The 18692-nt window shown below is 42.3% G+C and overlaps 1 protein-coding gene across 7 annotated transcripts in view; it reads right to left on the reverse strand.

Moving 5' to 3' along the window:
- NRG1 (neuregulin 1) overlaps nt 1-18692 on the reverse strand; it is a 434810-nt gene that overhangs the window by 200812 nt on the left and 215306 nt on the right. The gene's annotated exons all lie outside the window — the stretch shown is intronic.

The raw sequence follows: 18692 nt of genomic DNA on the forward strand, positions 1-18692 counted from the left end.
CTTTGTCCTCCTTGAGCGCTCATTCACTTTCCTCCGTCCCCCCCCGCCCCGCTCCCCCAGCCCCCTCGCAGCCTGTTTCCCTGATGTACAGACTCGCTCCTTCCTCCCCTACCCCACCCCCCGCACTCTGCAGGGCTGCTCTGAGTGAAATCAGTACACCCAGCAACGCAGGACTGTCAGTGACTTCCTATTTTATCCAATTAGGAGGAATAAGGCCATCAAATCAAAGGGAGGGAGCGGACAGGAGTTGTGCACCCACCCGCTCCCTCTCTCCAGGCAAACCGTGGCCAGAGGCGGCGGCGGCCATCGATGGCAAAGTCCTCCGGCAAGGACCGGGTGTCGGTGGGAGCTCTTTGGGTTGGACTGGGCTCGCTCAGTCTGATATTCGATCTCTCCCAAGGGGAAGACCTCTTTCCAGAAGCAGTTTTTCCCTGCCTGACACCTAGAGATAGATTTTCTTTCCAAGCTCCTGAGTAAGTTTTATTTCCTAGGAATAGGGCTGGAATACATCTTAGATCAAGCAGAGGGAATAAAACACCCTAAGCCATTCCCACCTCTGGCAAATTTTCATTCAAGTTATTGCAAAGAGGTTTGCTTTTTTTTTTAGTTCCATTTTCCAACCTCCTTTCCAAACCCTTTTCCAAACCCAAAAACCTCAGACTTCACACTAAAGTCAATTCCTGAATATAGTTTTCAAGAGCTCACAGGTTGCTAGAATATATCCTCACTCACCTTAGACTAAAAAAAACAAAAAGAAAAGAATTAAAGTATTTTATTATTATTTATTAAAGGCTTACACTTTGTTTTTAAATTTGGCTGTCATTTCTCACCTTTACTAATACCCAGCACTACCGTTTCCACCAGCGCAGTATAATACAGGGGTAAATCAACAGTCCGGTTAACATAATGAAAGTAAGATCAGAATCAGATCTATTGCCAGTCTCTTTTGTCTCTCACAGAAAAATGCAACTGTGTAACAATAAAGATGTGTATGAAAAGCAAGGCAATTTCCAGTTCCTTGAACTTAATGAAAACATTTACATTGAAGATTTGCTGGTGAGAATCCCTGTTTCTCCATAGTATAAATGGCTGCAGGATTCATAAGGAAACAAAGAATCAAGTGCTACAAATTGCTCTGAACTAATTTTTGTTGGTATCTTAGTCAGGCACATGGAAGGTAAATTCCTTTGTAACAACGTATTTTTGGTAGTGTCAAAAGAGGCATCTGGCTCATACATATTCTCCCTCTGCCTCCAACTCCACTCCCACTTCACCCCCCCGCCTTCCATGGGAACATTAGTAACATTCGCATGAAAAAGATTTATCAAAATCTCAATGAATCCCATAGTGTTTTTACAGACAGTCATGTCAAGGACTAATTGATGGATGTCTGATCACAAAGCTTCCTGTGAGGCTGTGGTAGCCAACTGAAGTAATCACAATGCTACTACAATCAAGTGCTTGGAGCATTTACCTTAAAGCACAGCCAGTGATAACACTCTCTGAAAGAATGCAAAAAGATAAATCATCTTACAATCTAGCCTACATTACCATTGAAGTGTCTGGTCCTTAGGTTAATGATGTGATCAGTAACCTCAGACAGAATGAACAGCTTGCACTGCGTATTTACATACATGGCTTCTCTTTATTACAAAGCACATGTTCTCTTTAGCTGGTAATATCCTGCATCAGTGCAGCCTCTCTCGAGTATCTCAAAACCTATTTCAAACAGCAGTAACAACACAACGTCTGTAGAAATTGTAACAGCACAGTAGCATTGCCGTGACAGGTGTGGTGGTCTGTGGCTACAAGTAAGCATGGTTTCTAGAAAAAGGATGTACCTTTTATCTGACTAATTGATAAATCTGGGAAAAGCAGACATACTTTTGCACACACAAGTTGTTCCTCAGGTGTGAAGCTGACTCTTCAAAGTGGAGTGCAAGCTGAGACCCAGACAGATGAGATACTATAGCATCTGAGTGCTTGGCAGAATTTTTTAAAAATCTCTTTCCTTTTTTATCCATGTCTAATTTTTCAACCTTCCTATTTCCAGTAAAGAGACTTTCTCCTGCTGACACTTCTCTGAGCTCGTGTTTAATCCACTGTCCTGTACACATCTTTCCTGCACTGGTCTTCCTGGCAAACTGCCTGTGTTCAACCTCCAGTAATCTTTGCGACCCTCCATCCTATCTACACTTATCTGCTTTCCTTTAAGCCACGTTCCTGCTATGCTCACATCTCCCTGGTGCTGTGCTGAACAGAAACGCACGTGGAGATCTTGCACCTTCCTTACAAGGGCTGCCACGAAGTTAAACCAAACACGCAAAAGGCTGCACAGCTAGGCAGAGGGATGGCGTGCTACCGCACGGGGACACATTGAGGGGCTCCTCTGCATGTGCGGCATCGCCTCCTTTCTCACCTTGCTGCCGCAGGGGCCACCAGCTCGCATGGACCGGGAAAGGGCTCTTCCAAAGAGCTCCTGCCCCAGCCCGGCTGGCTAAACTGAGGCTGGACAGCATCTCTCCCTGCCTTTTTCTCCTGCACCGGCAGGCCCAGCCTGCCCGCAGCAGCTCCTCCCGGCAGGCAGGCAGGCAGGCGGGCGGGCACACCCGCACATCCCCCGCCGGCTCCGCGGCCGCAGCGTGCCCGTGGTCCCTGGCTCCCGGCCAGGCTGCAGTGCCCTCCTCCGCTGCGGGTCCCTTCCCCCGCCGCACCTCCAGCCCTGGCGCGCAGGCTGCCTGCCTCAGCACCACGCAGACGGCTCTGCCCAGACCTCCTCCCCCTCCTCCCCCTCCGCAGGGAAGCCTGCAGCGCTGCTTCAGCCCCCCAGCTCCGCAGGGGCCACGGGGTCTTGCGGCGAGGAGAGCGCGGCGGCACCCGGCACGCTACCCCCGCCTCCGGGGTGCCTGCGGCTCCCGCTATTCCCCGCCAAGAAGGGAGAAAGGAGGCGCTGAATCATCGGCCAGGCAGCTTCCCTGGCCCTGCTCCACAGGTGGCCAGGGCCAGAACACATCCTGCCTGCCATGCTGCAATTCTATACCTCACGGGACGGTTCCTCCCGGAACCTTTTGGACCAAAATGAAACCCTGTGCTCTTTACCGCGTCGGGGTGGGTACGGGAGCACATGAGTCAGCTCTAGAGGCTGCCGTAAAAGCTGATTGATGATTGTCTCTCACTTTGGTCTGAAGATACAAGCATAAACTGAAGGTACAGTTCGCTGACTTTGTGGGTCCTTTCTGTTCCCCTTGCCCCCAAAGCAATGCAGAAGTCCTTTATCCTGCAGCTGCAGGCCTGAGCTTTTTACATTTCTGCTGTGACATGCTAGCAGTGGCATGCTCTGCTCAAACATGGATTCTGCCCCGGCTGAAGGAGAGGAGTGGCCGCGAGGAGTCAGCAATTGGCTCATTGGAAGGGAGACCGCGGAAGAAATCAAGTGGGAGCATGACCTTGAGGTAACAAAGTTTTACTGGGGTAGCCCAGTGGTGGTAAACACGGAAGGACAAAAAAGAAAATTACTTGCCTGTTTGCAGTAAGGTTAGCTTCTTGTGCAAAGATTTATTTCTGATTCTCACATAGCTTGGGTCTCTTTGGCTTAGAGGAAAATGCAGATTGAATCTACACTAATGAAGCTAATCTATGACTGAGATTTGGACTCCTGCCAAATGACATGTTGAAACTAAGAGCCTTAGAAAACTGTAATTTTATTTCATGGAGTGTTTTTGCAAAGAATCAAGTGGGGTTTTTTTGAAAAGTTTCACTCCCAGAAGGCTCAAGGAAATAATGCAAAACCCAAACCAGCATTAACCTCCAGCCTGTGATGAGGAGGAACATGTTCTATCTGTCCACTAGTTTTATGGGTGCCAAAAGGAGGTAGACTTCATATTACCAAACTGCAGAGGACCATTCTCTCTGGCCAGCCACAAAGATGTGAATAGATATGTGGTTATGACTGACATCATCCTGCAAACTAGAGCACAAGTACCATTTAACTCAGCTGACCCTTCAGTCATACCATAGTGAGACCCAAACCTGCTGAAAGTTTTGGAAAGTAGGCGTGGTGAGTCATTCTCATGGAAGGCATTGGCTTTCCAATATCTATCTCCTTTAAATAAAGTCTTAATAGTCCACAAAAATATTTCATAAGAATTATCTACTTTCTTGCAACTGCTGGGACATTAGGAAATGAAAATATCTCTTCATAAGTGGTTATTCATGGCTCTGCTGGATGACAGCTTAAAAAAGAATACTCAGAGGACCATACATCAGTGCAGGACAAGTGATCTGCACCCCCTCCCCCAGACCACTGCTTTCCTTTAAGAACATGTTCATTCTTCAGTAAGAAGCAACCAGCAACATGCAGCACCAACTGCTCCATCATGTGTTTGCACCCCTTTTTCTACCATACACTTGAGAAATTAAAAGCATTGTAACCAAGGATTTAAGAAGAAGAAGAAAAAAGTGCATGTTCATTAAGATGAGATTGATGAGGAAGATAAAAGGATCGCTTTTTATTGATTGCACTTTCTTCAAATTAAATAAGTGCACTATATAAAAATGGAGAAGTGACCTAAAGCAAGCGATCAGGCCCAATGAGCAACATCATTGCCAGCAGTCATGGTGTGGGGAGAGAGGGCCATCACACGTGGTACAAAATGATTCATTTATTCATCCTTTCAGTGTTTCACCAATCTCCCTTCCAAAATCCATCTCCCTTGGACTGATGCCAGCACTCTTTGAGTCCTTCCAAAAGGCCTTACTAGGAACTCATCTCTCATCTCAAATGGCACAAGGAGAAAACTTTATTTTGCTTCTATACTGGTCCTGTCACTGGAACTCCAAATGTTAAAATGGGACAGGCTGTCACTTGCAAACAGACATCTTATTTTTCACCAGATGTAAAGCAAACACAATATAGATGATAGCGCTGTTTTTATGGTTCTGTCCATTTCCACCACCTTCTTCCCTTTATTTGTTTTATACCCTCTGCCCATTTGCAGCCATATGTGAGCGAGGAGATGAAACATCAAGCCTCTAAGAAAAGGCAAGACAAGATGAGCAATAAAAATACATATTTATTTTTAAAGCCATAGACATGAGGGTAAATATGTCAGTGTCACCAGAATCATTAGTGTGCTTTATTTGGTTGGTATAAAGGGTTGCTGTGGGAAGACCCCATGCCCTCAGACAACACAGAAGATGGGGACATGAAGAAACTATTCTAACCCTCTCTGTACCCTCAAGCCAAACCAACTACACTGGATGCTGGTGTGTCAGAAGCAGGTCCTCACACCAGTACATTTCTTGGAAATGTCTGAAGCACAGTATACAAACAACAATGCTTCTGAAAACATTTGGGAGAGCTCATGTTGCCTCTGTGGCAGCGTTTTCTGTATTGGCATCGCATATACACATTTACACCAAGCATTTACACTAGGAATATGTTTTCTGTAAGTCCAATAGCTGCGTCTTGCAGAAACAGTGATTTGAAAAAATCCGACACAACTACAATGGCTGTTTTGAGAAATGTATATACTTTAAATAGCTACAGCCAGTAATTGAAACTGAAAACTGCCATAAAATGGGCTGTTATTTCAGGGGAACCAAAAAGGTGCTCTGAATCTTTTCATCTTCAAGTGAAATGAAAGACACTGAGTTTCTTTCATCCTATTCTAAAGCAGAGCTAGTGGCACTACACGAGACATAGAAATAGGACATCAAACCATGAATGTCAGGGTTTTTCATCAATGGAACTGACTCATTTCCCCAGCCTCTGCTAAGTCACAAAACTGGGATGGGCCCCACCACTGTTCAGGTTAATAATTATTAGCTCTACCACGTGGTAAAGGAACATTTAAGAGATGCAAAGACATGTAATGCACTCAGCTAGGCTCTTCTGCCTGACAGCTGAAGCAGATGGACAAAGTCCATGTGAAATACAGATTTTTTTTTATTTGTTTGTTTGGGGGTTGTTTTTTTTTCCCAGGTCTGATACCCCCTTCACTCTGTCACTGGAGTCTCCAGCAAATCTGCTGGGGCGGTTGTGATTATTTATTTTCACAGTGTGGCAATAAGCCGCAGCAGCAGTGCAGTCACAGGGCTCAGGCTTGGTTATTCACTCCCACCTACCTTAGTGCTCAAATGCATCTGCACTCCTGAATCTGAACCACTTTATTCAGACAGAAGAAATTCCTCATGGGGCAATACTGCTACTTTGCACAAGCTCAGCTATGCAGGATTTTGTCCTGTCAACTTTTGTATTCACAGTGCTCTGCTGGCAGTGTCACTGGACAACGATAATTTGAGTCAAGGTCCTGAAAACCCTGAATCAAGGGATTATCCCTCCCTCACTGACACCCGGTTAATAAAATACTTAAACAAGTGGTGAAATGCCTTCCTGATTAGAGATGGGCCACATCATATATCTAAGTGCCTTTTTGAATCAGAGCCTAATTCAGGAACTGAGAAGGCATTTTGGAGCATAGCACAGTGGTTTCATGATAAACAGTTTGGGCAGCAATATCATCCCTTTCCCTGTCCTTTCTTTCTGTTCCTTCTGTCACTTGAACTAGTGCAGTAACATTGTTCAGCCCTAATTCCCATACTGGTCCTGTAAAAAACCATATATCTAGGTTGGAAGAAAGAGAATAGGCCTGAAGTCCCTTGACCTTGTCTTCTCACAAAAGACTTTACATAGTGAAACCATGACCCAAAGCCCTTCCTGAATCTGGGCTTAATTTAGGCAGAGGCTTGTAGAAAATCCCAAAAGGATCCCCATTACTCTGAAAAATCTTGACTCTACTTACTGCACTTTTTGGGGTTTTTTGGGTGTAAATAGAATTATTTTTGTACCTGCATGTATTCTCAACAGCTGCTGTTTAAACCTTAAGGCATAATACTTTACTTCACTTTTTAATATTCTAACCACATGTGGAGTTTTTCGTAGAGTAACTCTTTACTGTGTGTGTTCAATAGTTTTGCTGTTAGACAAGCAAAAAGAAAGAAGTCAAAGGCATGGAGCAGCCCACTGCATGGAGGAATTTCTGTATCATTAAATAAACTTTATTAATGACAGGACATTGGCATATTTGTGGCTTGGACTTCTAAAGTACATCTTACAGTACAGTTATACTTTCAGAATCTGCAAATTTCAGAACTTTGCTTGCAGAAAATACTATGATTTCACCTCAAGAGCTGGTTTGCTTAGCAGCTTTCTACAAATACCTCTAAATAATGAAGTTAATCCACCTTATCCTAAACTGAGATATTAATTCAATTACATTTCTTAGTTCAGCTCTGGTCATGTCCATATGTTGCCTGATTATGCTCAAGTTAGCAGAAGTGAGATGTTCACTGTTTGAAACAGATAAGCAACACAATATTTTTAAGTACCAAAACTGAACAATAACAAAAGCAACAGCTCTCATCATGCCTCAGAATCCTAGTACCTAGTACCATTTAATATTTAATGTTTAATATTCTTTCTTAGTGCATTCAGAAGGCCATAGAAGGCATGAATCACTCCTTTGGCATTGGCTGGAAAACTGTCAGTTTCCAGCAAATTAAGAAGAATTCAAGTAAGTATGACAAAGGAGATTTTATGTCTAGTAATGAGTTTTGAGTAGTCTAATCGAATATGCTTGTATTACGTAGCTATGTTTTAAATGCAAAGCCTAGCCTGTCACATCTTTCTCACTCCTGCACCCAGGCTCTTTTTTGTGCTCTGTATAGTCTAGGAGACAAGCAAAACTCTCCTTTTCCAGAAATCAATTGATGAAGGTAGTTAACTTTTCTCACATACAGGACATCAATGTTTGTGCATCAGGCTGAGTCTTGTCAAGAGCAAGAGAGGAAAATGGCAAAGAGGAAACTCTGAAACCTTAAAGAAATGTATCTGCTGTACTTTCATTTCCCTGATGCAGTTTAAAGCTACAGAGCCAACTCTGTGCTGCTCCAGACACTGAGCAGACCCTTACACCAGGGTAAAACAGATTTATTATAACTTGTTGGTATTTAACATATGGGCATACAACAGGCTACTGGATAATACAACATATGGGCAATACAGGCTACTGGATAATACAAGTCCTGTAATGCAGCTTTGGAAACATCCCCTTCTGCAAGACATTGAATAACCTAGAATGAAGCATCAGAGGCAGTGACAGAGCTGATACATATGCATCAGAATGAGTTTATTATTACCATTTCATTTTAAGGATTCATTATTCCTGCAGCATTTCCTGCATTCACACTGTGGGTCATGTCCACTGGGGTGCATTATGTGTGCCTGTGTTTCACCACAGAGGCTGCAGAATGGCAGCGAGACTACAAAAAAAGAATGGAGAGCCCAGCCTGTCTTTTCCCTTCTTCTTGAGGGTGTCTAAGGAATAAATACATTTACTCTGAAAGATTATTTGAAAAGGTGGTCCAGAGAGGCAGGGTTAAGGTCACCTTGTATTCTGTGTTCTCAGCCAAGCTCTTTCAAATTAGCATCCAGAGAGAAAGTCAAATAAAACAGAGCTGTCATCACGTACACCACTGTAGGTATGCTATGCCTGTGGTGGAAATGGTGGCTGCAAAGTGGAGAAGGAAAGCCTACAGGGCTGCAAGAAAAAGAAAAAGGCACTTTGTGTCTTTGGTTTGTTTGCACATAGATGAGATGAATATTGTCCCTAAATCCCTTTCTGATCAGGGCCACAGTTTGAACCCAGAACTTAATAAAACTCTATCATTCCTTCAGAAATTTGCTTCTGCAAAGACAGGGTAAATTATCTTGCCAATTTGAGCAAGATTGCAGCCTACTTAGCCACAGCAATGAGGATCTGATACATGCTTTCACTTGAGAGATGCTTTGCTCTTGCTAAAACTCTGCGTACTGCTTAACTGTTGCTTAACCCCAATTAAATTAAAAGCTGCCAAAGGGCAAAAAAACCTCCCAGTGTTTCTAATTTCACACTAAATCCTTTGTCCTTCCTTCAGGGTTTCCAACAAAGGAATGACATTTTAACAACTTTGCACACGCTAGAGGAGAAAACAAGGATGTGACTAAAATAGATTCCATTCTAAAGGCACCAGCTCCACAGGGCAAAGACCAAGCTCCCAAGGATGGACCAGGCTGACACCCATTCATGGGCATAACATTTCTACTTATTCCAGTAGCCTTCAGCTCAGCTAAGAAAGGAAAAGGCGGGGTGTCTTGAATTTTGGACTTCTTTTGCTGTGAAGAGCAGAGATCATGCTCCTGCTTCACTGATCAATTTGAAATGATTCTCTGGAGGCCTTGTTAATAACACTTGAAAATTATGTGAAATTTGGTATATTGCATTCCTTCCCTTCGTCAGGCATCAGTTCACAGTGTCATCAGGAAAGCAGCCCTGTGCAGCTGCATGGAGTTTGCTCCTTGAGACTGCCTTGAAGAATACAATATGACTAAAATTTAACCAAGTGAACTGAAAAAAATTGGAACATTTTGGCCTGCATTGCTGAGTATGTGCTAGTAACACTACGCAGTGCAGGTGTGAGCAGACAATACACTTCCCTTTCTAAACTAGCCTGCTTAAGAAGTGCTAATATTATCCCAACAGTGACTATTAGGGTTAGACATGGACTAATTAAAAACCTATGCAGCTGGGGTCTTGTCAGCAGTAATAATTACTTGTATCTGTTTCCACCACCTTCCACGCCCTAACTCCATCTTCTTTCCTCCTCTAACAAAACAAGAAAAAGTAATCTCTGTGCATGTATGTAATTACAGGAAGCATTATGCATTATTAATGTGACTGCAGCAGACAGAAAGTTCAGGTTTACTGCTTACCAGTGTAGAGGTAAGTTGTAGCTACTGGCAATAGTCAGCTTGCCCGTGCATTAGATAATGAGAGAGTTTCCAAGAGTACCAACTTAAGTGGCTAAATAATACCAGCTATTTGGAAAAGCACAGAAACTGGAAGAAATGATGCGTCTGAATCTACCATTGAGATGGACAACAATGGCCAACCTGTAAGAATTATTCCAGGAACAATTAACTTGCAACAATAAGGTTGTGCATTTTCTTTGATCCATGAATGTGATTATGTTCAAAAGCGATTACACAAGCTGGAAGTCTCCAGAGGCCAGGCAGAAAGGAAACAGGTACAGATAGTACCATGAGACGAAGCACCCCAAATAAGGAGGTTTACCAAGCCTTTTTCCTACCAAAACAACAGGGTTCACAGTGAGCTGGAAAAAGTATGCATATATATCCTGTGATTTCAAGGAATATTAAGACAGGTCAGGCCAGAATTGCTCATTTCCTGGTACACCAAACAATGACCTATGATTACAGACATGTATCTGTCAAACTGATACCTGTACATTAATGCTGAAGAAGTGCCTTTCAGACTTCATTTTCTTTTATTCTGTACAACGTATTATGCTGCACAGAATATGGATACAGAGCCAGAACTCCTGAAATGAAGGCTGAGAACAGCAGAAACATACTGCGTGACTTGAACAAGTAATAAAGTTATGGATTAGATACATGGATTAAAGTCACAGACACTAATTCAGACCTGCTTCCCCAGCAGGATGCCTTTGTGCAGTTTCAACCTGAGTAACAATTTCTTTTTTCCCCTCCTCAAGGGGTTCCTTTTTTCATACAAAATTTGTTACTGCTCTAGATAAAGTACCTAAAAATGTAAAGATTGTAAAAAGCAGCAAGGAGCTGTCCTAAAGCTGAAGCTTCTCCCACAGAATGCTGACGTATCTCACAGATTTCAGGGATCTGCCAAAAAACCACAACTAGACTCCCTTCCCAATAGGTCAGAGGGGAGGACCCCGGTTTGCATCCAGAACCAAAGGGCTAGCTAGCATGAAATTTGACACACACACAATGTTAAAGCTTTGTTATTCCAGATCACTCGCATGTTACTGAACAAGTGTTGCAAAGGATTGTCGCAACACCTACCATTTGCATTGTGGTCCTTCACTTCACCCTGCTGTCTGCCAGAGCCTCCCTAGTGACTTTGTGGCAAATATTTATTCTTCCCACAATGGGAAAAGTTGGGCACAATGGAGATTAGGGTACAAAATACTGCAGTCCTGCCTTTGTAGATGACTTTTTCTGGTTTGAGTGGCAACAGTTAACTATAACCTTTTCAGCTACTCACGGCCATTGACTATTTCTGTACTGAAGACAGGCTTTTTAATACCACTGTGGGGAACTGTGCTCAGATGACGGAGAAATCCTTTGGTAATTATTTGGGTTAATCCTATTAGGAAAGAAAGGCTTTCAATTGCTAAAGCAACAAAAAAACCTTTCTGAGAAGGAGCCCACCACTTCAAATAAAATCAACATGCCCGTCCAGTCCAGGATAGCCTGATTATTATTGTATGTAAGAAAAGTTGTGTTAACTGAAATGAAAAAATATTTAGCATTTTAAGAATTTTATTTAAAATTATAAAAATGCATTTGAAATGCCTACAAATTCAAAAGACACCACTCTGCTTCCCTGCATGTATTTTACTTGCACTTTACTAGTCCACAACTCTGCTTGATTATTTTACAAGTAAGAGTAAGACTTCTACAGAATGGCATAATTTTATAAGGATTTTGCTTAGGCTCCAGATTTATGCTACAGGAGAGGATACATTTTATGTTCCCAAAATTTTCTGTTATTTTAATGCTGTGGTAGCATGACAGTGGTAGAGTTAACTCTTTCATGTGCTCATCAGAAATTCAGCTAGAGTGTTTAAAATGACAGTAACTTGATTTATTGAGCAATAAGAGGAATTATTCTTCTATGGCCACCAGCCAAACAAGCAATCTTTTAATAAGACATGTGCAGTCACTGCATTTCCTTTATGAGGGAGGAAAAGAAAAAAGAAGCCAGTTAAAAAAAAAAAAAATTGTACTCAGGCACTTAAAACGGACCTAACTTGGTATACAGGCACATCCAACCATGCGGCCTTGGGCATTTTCATATGCCTTCTCACACTTGCATCTGTACGTGTCTCTCGTCCATTCCTTACCCTAGAGGGTTCTGGATGAACCAGGATGCTGCTCAGATCCTTTTACCATGACAGACTTCACCCCAAGGTGTTAGTAGAAGCTTTTGGTTTTATTTTAAAATAGCCTGACATGGCTACCCTTTTCTCTCCCTTGGGAGCTTTCTTTCTCTCCTGAGAGCACAGTTTCAACACCGGCTGTTTTAGGAAGAACTTCCAAGTTCCTCTTGCTGAAGGAAGTCTCCAACTTTGCAGGAAATAATGATACATTCTTTACATCAGAGAGGTGAATGTCACTGAAGGACTTTTTAAAGACTTCATGAACAGAGAAGAGATGTGGTGAACACTGTCACAGAAAAACAGTAGGTACATTTAGATGATTGTAGTTTAATGCTTCCTTTTCTTTTCCCTTCTCCTTAAAACTTTGAGGAAGTGCCTCAAAGGCAGGATCTAGGAGATGGACAGACATGGAGACAACTTCCCATGCTTCATCTTAGACATCTACAGCATGCTGGCTGTCTGCCTGCCCGACTTCCCACTCAGCACATGATCAGGGAACAACCTTTGGTAATTGTTTGGACTAATCCTCGTAAGAAATAATTTCAGTTTTGAGGCATCTAAAGTCTTTCTGGGCATTCACTGGGGTTTCTGCACATGCATTTCAGAATTCATGGGTTGGTCCCTCAGGAGCCAACAGTTAGTCTGGGATTCTCAGCCTGTAACCACATTCATACTAGTCCTAAGGCATGTGCTTAAGGCTGCTCAGGAAATTTTTCCTCTAACCATTGTTTTTTAACATCCAGTTGCTAGACAGTCTTTTTTGAGCAGAAGAATGTGTCCTTGTGACTGTTGTCCCTGTGATACATTTTTGCATTTGCAGATGTACAACCTCCCTCAAGTTAGAAAAAATCTAAGCAGGATTGTGTATCTGTTAAAGACTCTGGGAAAGAAAAACTGATGCCTGACCAGCAACACCAGTTGTGTTTACCCTGAGCATGAATGTGAAAATGTAGGAGAAAGAGGCAGATGCTTTGTGGGACCTCTCTCCATTTATTTAGCAAATATACAAGTAACTGCAAGACTTCTTTACAGCCTTTCACATTATGAAAACACAGCAAAATATTTTTGTAAGTGAAGGGAAATATTTTCAAAAGCGGTGAGAGAATGTGAGAATATCTGTTAAAAGCTACGGTCATCTCAGAAGTACATTGCTGCTGTCAGTAATTAATGCATGAGTTATAAAACTGAAGTGACTAATTTTGAGCCTGTCTTCTTTTGTAGAGCTGTGTTTCTAGCTGAGATCAAACATTATTTAGTGAATTGATCCCTTTCCCCTTCCCCACAAACATTCCTATTTAAACATCTACATTTTCTCATAGTTACATTATATATTGTGTCTGAAATTGACATGATCATGGAAATTCCCAAAGGAATCTGGAGCACGGCTTATGTTGCTCTTGCTGCACAGGAAATGCAACCATTCTTACTCATCCTTCCTCTATAATGAAGAGTCAGATTCATTGTCTTGCTGTGCTGAGGAGGAAATTGCTGCATAATCTCCTTTCACAGCTAGACAATCCCCTCTTTCCAAAGCAGGCTAAGCATGCAAATTCTCCAGACATATTTGATGAATTTCTAATCACAGTGGGTGAAACGACAGGGCAAAGGCGAGTGTCAGTGACAGAAGCCTTGTGCTACTTCCCTGCTGAAGACATTGTTTTCCTTGTATATTCACCCACATATTAATTGTGGGTGATACATATTAATTGTATCTTCTCTGTGACAAATAAACCATGATCAGGTCAAGCTGTGGCCAGTCTTAAGATCAGTTAGAAGTCTTGAAAAGACTGACACATTAATATTTCTCAGCACTTTACATGGACGGCAAAATAAGACCCCCAAGGTCTCCCAGTTTATGATCTTACATCAACAGGGTGGTGAAGGGAGTGCTTTCAGACAGTCAAGATGTTCCCCTCCATCTCTTGAGCTAAGAGGAGAACCTTTGTGGACTGTGAGGAGCAGGCCAAATTATCCTCTACCAGTCAGGTGTTTTTGCAGTCCTCTGCAATTAGATTTTCCTGTATGGGGAACAGACACATTTCTTGTTTCCACGTGGGAATAGAAAAGAAAAAAGTATCTGTCATGGAGAAGCACCTGTTTGCTTAGGCCCCATTCAGGTGAGTTCTTAGGGAAATTTTGAGAAAAGATTTGATAGTTGCATGGAAAATAGGAACATTCCTGCACTAACAAAACCAGATGCTTCTTATGCATTAGTAAACCTCATGCTGTAGCATGTATGTCAATAGTTAAGCACAGGAGGGCAAGGATGACATTTTCTAGGTAATGAAACAAGTCCATGGTTTTCCATGAGGACTGTTTTTGTACCTTTCTCTCCCTTTTTGGCATTGCCCACACATAGTGGACTATAACCAGTAAAGTACAGACATATAAACTGGAGAGACCAAACAAGGTTACAGAAAATAATACAAACAAGATTACAGAAGAGACAAGACTCTCCATAAATAAAACCAGAGAAAAATAGAAAGGTTGAGTTCTGTCTCATGGTCACAGAGTAGGAGAAAACTCATTTAGCAGAGGCATCATCTTTTTGTTGTGTCTTTCCCCCACAAGTCCCTGAGGCAGCAATTGCTGCCTGTGCCTGAGACAAGAACACAGGGCTTGGTGGGCACAGGGGCTGGCCAGCCTGAGTGCTGATGCATGTCTCTGGCTGTTCTGCTTCCCCACTGCCTGTGAGCATGGGTTGGCAGCAGAAATTCTGCCCAGCGTCAAATGCTGCTTTCCAGAACAGGTCAGCTACCCTTTCTTTCTGTGGCCAGGTAGAGGAGGTAGAGCGCCATGACTGCTTCACATGCGGTCAGTCCGACTGGCTGACAGCTGGGACTTTTGTTGAAGATATTTCAGTTTCGGCAGGTGGCATTGTGTGCAAAGATTGTGCTCAAAATTATTTGTAACAACTATTTTCTGCAGAGCTACTGGGGGTCGAGACATGATCATGACTAGGACTGAGTAAGAAACAGTCCTCAAAGATCAGAAAAGCATGAAGAGCTCTTTAAAAACTCACAGGACCGTTATTAGTCAGTGTTTCTCACAAATGCTGAAATGTACTTTGTCACACTGACAATTTCTTGAGATAATAAAAGGGGAGATGCCAAGAATATGGCAGAGTCTAAGAAGTGAGTGATGAGATCTAGTTGAGACAGAGGCTAAGCAGAAATGCCAGCTCATACTACCAGGCTTTCCTCTCCTTTCTGCTTGGATTATCTTTTCCTGTGCTCCACTCCCCCTTCAGTACTAGGATACAGCAGATGAACTCTAGAGCAGCAGGTCTAAACAAGTGATAACCAGTTCTCTGCTTGCCTCCCATTTCAGAGTTAGCTCATACCCATTTTGTCTTAAAGGGCTTTTTAAAGAATTCTTTTCTTCCTTAAGGAATTCTCACAATTTTCAGCAATCCTGTGTGAATCATCAGCATTTGTTAACGTGTTTCTACTAGAGCTACTCGTGCCACATTGTGTTCTGAAAATTAGATAACAGTAAAAATATTTGACTCTCTTTTTTTTTTTCTCCATCCAGAGAAAATTCTTCATCCACTACTTCATACCTGATGTTCTTGGGTAATTGTGAATGCCAATCTCATATTTTACAAGATATTTACAGATAATAAAAGCTATTCCTCAAGATGAAACAACATCCACATGAACAGATTCTTATCAAATTAAAAGGAAAGATCCCCTCCCCTGTACACAGCCTTCCTAAATGACCATCTGCTAATAGTGCCCATGTGTGTATGAAATTCATTTGCACATTTAAATTGAAAAGCTCCATTTGCTCAGCCTGCCTATAACTGTGCTCTCTTGCTGGGTTGAATATTAGGTCTCTGCATATTAGGTATGCATATTATCCAGTGAACATAAATTGCAAATGCAGTCCACATCCAATTATCTAGAGTTTTACTGCATATTTTCTACGTATAACTCAAGCATTAAGTACAACAGTACATCAGCTCTCCAGGTGTCCATTTGGCTGGAAGAATTAGTAGGGTGCTGGCATTTAACTCTTGACCTTGAAAGTATCATTCAGTCATGATGTTGCTGCCAACATGAGAGGTCACTTACACACTCGATGCAGGATACAGACATTGGGAGTAAGACACCGAGAATCCTCTCCATCTGATAGAAACATGCAATTGGACAGGTTAAGGTAAACAGTCCCTAACCCATCTCTAATTTCCTCCTGCCTGCCTCCAGGAAGGAATTTCACCAGTGCAAGGATCAAATGCACTGGCTGATCACACATGGAGAGGATTTCAGACTTCTGTTACCTCCCATGATGCTTGGGATTGATCTGCCACTCTTAGTGATCACAGCTACACTGGCACGACTACCAGTCCACCAAAAAAGATACAGAATCTGTGTTCGCAGCATTCCTTCCCTGGATCTGTCTTAACCTGCTCCCTCCAAAGTGAGAAATATTTAAACGAGTTACAAGGATGTACTCTGCAGATGCAGCTTGCCTGGTAGCCAAGAACAGCATCTGATTCAGAGCTCATTACACCAGGGATCTGAAGCACCAGTTCTTCATCAAGACAGATCGACATGCATTTGAATGAGCTGCATCACTGCTCAAGGCAACTCTTCATCTTTCCTGCAAGATTAGTGTTCAAGATTCTTCTGGCCTCTCACAGTCTCTGAGACAACTGTTATCCTACTGTCTGTCAAGTATTAGTTGCCACTGTGTCAGCTAATGGGTTTTGTGTAGATCATTAAAATATTCAAGAAGTATGCATAGCCTGCAGCTTGTTTTAAGCCAAATATTTCCCCAGTGGGAAATGGAAAGAAAAAGCCATTCCAGGGAAATAATAAAAGTCATACTAACAGTATAAAAAGTACAGTGCAAGATTAGACTCCAATCCTATTTCACTGTGTGCCCTGTGGAATCACTCCATGTTTGTATTGTTTTAAATAACATAAAATATTAAGGAATGCAAAACAATCAATGCAAGTTTTGGACTTTCTTAGAATGGAAAAAGGCTGGGGGGGTGGCATTTAATCAGGTGAAAGCACCAGACATTTAAACCTACTGTTCGTTCAGAACAATAACTAAACTGTTGAACCAATGCCCCATGGCACTGGAAGCTAGTGTTTGAAAGCTTACAACGGAATTTTAGCCACAACTGAAAGAACATTCTCAGTTACTCAGTTACTATATATAAAAACACAGACATTTCAAACAAATAAAAGCATCACATGTGGTTAGCTCACTTCTAATTTGAGAAGACTAGAAAAAGCTTTCTGCCACAAAGTTTGTGCCACAACTGGCACCAGTAGATCAAATGAGTTGCTTTCTCAATGCAGGTAGCTGTGGCTTTCACACCTGGCTATCTGCCTACTGAAAAACACCCTAATATTTCTTCCCTCGAGTATGGCTTATCCTTTTCTTTTAGAAACCAACCATCGCAGTAATATTCCTTACCAAAACTGCTGACATTTTGGAAAGCTCATCTAAATACCTGTCAAGACACTTGACTGTGTTATTAAGAATCATATTTTGGATCATTGTGAATATTACCAGAAAGATATCAGTAACATAGCTCAGATTCCACTTTATAAACCTCAGAAAAATAATGACTATATTAAATTCTGAACAGCTATTACCACCCCATGAATAAATGGTAAACTTTTAGACAACCTCAGTGGCAGATGGTATTTGTAAAAGCTTTAGGCTGCAAAGCTGTGTCCAGTCAAATCCTTCCTTACTCATCATAAATTCTGAATATTTACAGCTCTGGAGCAAGGAGCTTTTCTGTGTTGAATGAACGAAACAGAAACAAATGGACAAACAAAAGAGCCAAATGCTCAGGGTTGGGAAAATAGTTGTCTCCTCTGTTGGCTTGGTCTGTAGTCCAGCAGGTGTTATCTCACATATGTGTTCAAGAGCAGCGACCATGGTTGCTGAAGTTGAGAAGGCTGGGATGTAATGCCAGTTGCTTTTTGCCCCACAAGTACACAGTTATGAGGAAGGGTGGGGTGGGATAGGCAGCCTGATTGCTCAAATGTTCCAACACTGTTCAGTTGTAAAGGGGACAGACCATGCTCCCAGTCCAAGGGTGAGCATGGCTAGGCTACATCTACATCACATACCACCTCACTGTGGCTCTGTCCTTCATTAAAAATAATTTACATGTGTCTTCTTCCAGTTCTCAGTGCCTAAATTGTGGAAAGGGTGAGTCTCAGCCCATCCAAGTGGTGTTTTCATGGCATTACTATAGCTTTATGATTAATTCCCTCTGGCACTGTTAAAGGTACCTGGGAGTCTTTGGGGGGTTGCAGTTTCTGTTGGCACGATATGGGAGAACTGCTCAGAGTGAAGGGAGCTGGGCTGGGAGGATGGTAACCATACTGCCTCCTGGTAAAGGTCTCAGTGCACTTAATCCTTGTACTGTACTAAATCCTTATATTGTACTTAGATGTCTTGAAAATCAGTACCCAGCATGGCCCGAAATGACACAAGAAAGCATGTTAATGCTGAAATGGGCAAACGCTGCTCTAGCACGCCATCTCGCTCCTCAGCCTCACTGCACACAGCACCCTAGGTTTAGCCTTTTTGATCATCATAATTTAGAAATGCCCCATGCTATTTTAGCTTGCAACAGAATTGATAAAATTTGGAAACTGGAAGGCTGAGAAAAAGTT

The sequence above is a fragment of the Corvus moneduloides genome, chromosome Z (genome assembly GCF_009650955.1).
Source record: "Corvus moneduloides isolate bCorMon1 chromosome Z, bCorMon1.pri, whole genome shotgun sequence".
Taxonomy (NCBI): domain Eukaryota; kingdom Metazoa; phylum Chordata; class Aves; order Passeriformes; family Corvidae; genus Corvus; species Corvus moneduloides.